General features: G+C 40.8%; 1 protein-coding gene across 1 annotated transcript in view; it reads right to left on the reverse strand.

Moving 5' to 3' along the window:
* MOSPD2 (motile sperm domain containing 2) overlaps window positions 1–4,829 on the reverse strand; it is a 42,577-nt gene that overhangs the window by 36,462 nt on the left and 1,286 nt on the right. The window lies entirely within an intron of this gene.

Consider the following 4,829-nt stretch of genomic DNA (forward strand, 5'->3'; position numbering starts at 1 on the left):
CACTACCAGGAGTGACTAAAAATAAGCTGGTAGAGGGTCACAAGCTGGCAGAGGTTAAATTCAGATTAGACATCAGGAGGTGCTACTTCACGGTCAGGGCAGCTAGGATCTGGAGCCAACTTCCAAGCGAGGTGGTGCTGGCTCCTACCCTTGGGGCCTTTAAGACAAGGCTTGACAATCACCTTGCTGGTGTCGTTTTACCCCAGTACTCTTTCCTGCCATGGCACGGGGTCAGACCTGATGATCTGCTCAGGTCCCTTCTGACCCTACTAACTATGAAACTATCTACCAATACATAAGGGTCACTCAATTGAGTTAAAATTTATGATGACAATGTGGATACACTGATTACCACAAAACCAATTTAAAAAAAAAACAAAAAACAAACAACAAAAAAAATCAGGTCTATGTGTAATTTTAATTACACATTAAAAAGAAAACCATAGAAAGAGTCTAATATGCTTGATGTAACTCAACTTTTTATAGACTCCTTTAATTTAACATCACAATGGAAAGTCTAGTCACTACTACACCAGATAATTTTTCTTTTACTTCAGAAAGAAGCTGATGAAGTTTCTTTTGCAAGATAAATATGGCCAGTACAATGTTGTTTTTTAGTATATTATCCAGTTCTCCCCCCAGTAAGGTTCACATATTACACATACACGTTTATAGACAGATTCATACCCCCTCCCCCCCACATTATGCACAGGTGTCAAATTTTGTCTCAACTTGCTTGTGCAATGCTACTGACTCATATGAAGCACCCCAAAGACGTTAACAGAACAAAAGGACATCATACACTGAATCAATTAATCGCTTCTTAGAACAAACTATCATTAAAAGAAAACCAGATGCCTAGCCACAGGAAACAAAGTAGTATGAAAGATAGTAAAAGACGTGAAACATTCACACCATTAAAAGTGCTTCAAATTCAAATATGCATGGCTCTAAAATTAGATGTACATATCAAAACTGAAGATGCACTAATATTACTAATATCCAGAAGCAAAAATGTCAAATATTTGTTGAAGAATCCTACGTTTCTTCTGGTAATTTAGAACTACCTAGTACACATTATTAGATTTCATAGTAGGGGTGCGCACCAATAGAGGTTCTGGGGGCCGATACTAACAGTTGATTTTTAAGGAGGCATAATCGGCCGATACCAATCTGATTTCTGATATAGCTGCATGCAGCTGGTAAGTTTGTTGCAGTAAAGTGGGGTGGGGAAGTAAGGGGTGTGGGGGGGCAGATCAACACCCCCCCATGGTAAGGGAGCAGTGGGGCTGGGGTAGGCACTGCCCAACTGGGGCAGGGAGGGCATGTGCCTCTGGATCTATACTGCACAGGCTGCAGCTGCAGGCTGGGGCCAGGGGCCATGCTGCATTTGGAGCAGGTGCCAGCAGCACTGGGAGCACAGCCCCCAGCCCAGAAAGAACTACAGCTTGCCCAGCTCACTCCACATGGATCCGGCGGCACACGGCCCCCGTGCCCACCTGGATGAGCAGCAGTGGTGGGAGCCGCCAGACAAGCTACCAGACAATCTGCTTCCAGACCAGCAGCTCGCTTTGGTGGGAGCCACCTCCACCCTCCCCACGCCCCCCAGGCTAACCACAGCAGTCCTGCACCCGCCCTGCCTGGACAGTGCCTACCACAGCCCCACTATCCCCTAACCCTGGGGGGCATTGTTCTCCCCCCCCATCATGATTTACCAGCTACACACACCTGTCCATGCTGCCTGTGTGCTGCGCTACAGCTGTGCGCAGGCATGGGAATTAATTTGGCCAATAAATCAAGCCACACGAGGCCAATTTCCAATAGTCAATTTTCTTTATATCGGTGCTGATCCGATATTGGACCGATGTATTGGTACACCTCTATTTCACAGTATTTGCAGTATTTTTATTCAGAAAAGTTCTTCTATTTCTTAACAGGTAATTAACAATTCTTAACAATAGGTATGCATTCCTCACACTAGTTATAGGCTACCTTATAATTTAAGATAGTAAAAACCATTGGCTCCAGCCTTGATAGCTATATCAGACCCATGTGAAAAGGCTACCCAAAGGAAGAAGTAAATACATTTATAAAGATTTTGACATAGGAAAATATTTGGGAAATGAACTCCTTCACCAAGCAGTTTGTAAGACATGAAAAACAGGGTATCAGCTCCATATGGGATACGGTGGGGGTGGGGGGGTGGAAATAGTTCACTAGCAGAACTTATGTTCACAAAGCTCTCAAATCTCAGAGACCCTTATTCAACAGAAACAAAATCTCATTCATCATATTAAGTTCACTTAGTTAAATTTCATAGATTTCATAGACATTAGGGCTGGAAGGGATCTCGGAAGATCGAGTCCAGCCCCCCCGCCCAAAGGGCAGGAAGCCAGCTGGGGTCATAGGATCCTGATTAGAAATACTGGTCAAAGTTTAATCCTGATTAGAAATACTGGTCCTTAATGTGGTTACTTGAGACAGTACCTCTCTGAGGTATTCATTACCAAATTAAACAGTTGCTTAAGTCATTACTATCTAACACAACCATCTCAGAAAGGTATTTGTTTCCCGGTAACTAGAGTTCTGATTACTGCTCACACTGTTGCACATTCTCGGCAGTCTGAGCACAAAGTGACCCACTCAAAGATAGGAAGTCTGAAGACATAAAATAAAAGCTCTCTCTCACACAAACTGAACACTGGATATTAAGGCTAAACTTACAGACTATCATACGAACGTATTGAGAGAGCGCCACAAGTCAGCTCCGAAAACATTCATAACGTGGGCATTTCACAGGCAGATTATAAAGGCTGCTTTGGTTTTAAAAGAACAGACCCTGCGGCTCTCAGGGGATTTAGGTCAATGCCCAGTTATATTGTGTCAACTCATCACCTAAAAAATGCAAAACTACACAATCCAATCTTTAGGCCTCTGGACTGTAACTAAAAGGTAAGTCTAATTAGTTCTTTCCCCTGCCCAAATAAAAGCTAAATGTTGTTTTCATAAGGGAACAGCTTTACAAAGAATCTGATTTTACTGGACAGGGAGACTACATTAGCTAAAACTTGAAAAAGTTCAGATTAGGGTAAAGCTGAGTTCTTGACTTCACATTTTACTCTGAAGAGAGAGATAAGCCCTCACTACTTTGAAAACACTTTATTCAGTTGAGGGACGGTCAGAAATAATACCCAATACCTTCTACATTTTATAAACATAGCCTAATACTAATTTAGAAAATGAGATAATTACTTGCTAAATTAAATTAAGAGCAAAGATTTTCAACGTCAGAAACATGATTCCTGACTACTTCCTCCATACATACTTCACTCTTCTTCAGCTATCAAACTGCTTAATTACACCACAAAAGACAATGTTCTAACAGGGCTGTCAAATATATGGTCTGTGGGTCAGATGCAGCCTGCAGAGCTCCATAATCCAGCCCCCAGTGTTGCTTCACTGACTGACACACTGCACCAGTCGCAGGCTGTGCCACCTATGGCTTTGCTGGGACTCGGTCCCACCAGCCTGGGCAGGTGCTGCATGTGCTAGATCAGGTACATGCAACGAGGATCCTTGGGCCTGATCTAGACAATGAAGTGGTTCTGCATCGCTTATCTGTTTCACAGGACCAGATGTGTTTGATGCCCTAATGTATACAATATTTCAATCTGTATTAAGTAGTAGTTGTCCTTAATATTTTTAGAAAACTTGAATCATCTGTTCTGACTCTGCCATGTTACCAAGACTAATCATAATTTTATACAGTGCTTGCATGCTGACACACAATAAAACAAAACCAAAACCAACATTCTGAAACAAAGCCCCTCCCTCTCAGCAAACTAAGTTATCCAAATTGAAATTCTGTAGGTTTTAACAACATGTATTCATTGTAGTTTCCAAAGTCCACCTTCCCAAAGATTTTGGTTTCTTTGAAACAGAATTACCAAATTAAAAAATGGTTTCAATGAACATTTACCAGCCTCTTGACTAGAAGTTTCACTGTTAGATGCAAAACATTTAGATACTCGTGTTGGCAGGTCCACTTTGAGTACAGCAGATGTATATACTCTAGCTCTCCTTTCTGATTTTTTGGATTGCCTTTTAATTCAGTTATCTCAGAGAGTAAGTATACAGTTACAGCCTTAACTCAAAAAAAAAAAAAAAAAAAAAGACATTATTCAAGAAGAAGAACTTGCAACACATTTTTGCAACAGATTCCAAACCTTAGGGAAAGCATATAATGGGATTTAATTGTTTTAAGTTTGGAAAATAGATTTCAGAATATATGTTTGATCTTCTCAAATCCACAACAATCTACAGTTACTTTTATCCCCTTTATTCTTTTAGAAAATTGGAAATAACGAGATAAAACTAGTTATGAGAGAAGAAGGCATCTAAAGGACACAGCAGTACCTGACTATAATGTAAAAAGCTGTTTTCACTGGCCTTCAAAATCTCTTGCTTAAAGCAATTCCACTCCATTACTGGAAGGATAAAGAGTTCCCAGAAAGAATTAAAGGGCTTAACTCTACTAGTGAATGTTAACACACTCCCTTCAGCATTCCAAAATGTATGATAGTTTGAGGTAGCTAACTGATGCAGCACATGAAAAACCCAAGTCACTCTCAAAGAGTCTTACCCGACTTTGGGGTTTGCTGTCAGCACTTTCTTATGACTGCTTGCCTTGAAAAATATTTTTATATATATCATGTTCCAGATCAAATTAGCCAAATCAGTTCCAAATCAAAGCAGTTGAGCAGAAGTCAATCATTCCAACAACCGTACCAATTGAGCAGGCAGAACTCAATCATTCTAAACACTGTGTA

The sequence above is a fragment of the Crocodylus porosus genome, unplaced genomic scaffold (genome assembly GCF_001723895.1).
Source record: "Crocodylus porosus isolate Cpor-Errol unplaced genomic scaffold, CroPor_comp1, whole genome shotgun sequence".
In the NCBI taxonomy this organism is placed as follows: Eukaryota; Metazoa; Chordata; order Crocodylia; family Crocodylidae; genus Crocodylus; species Crocodylus porosus.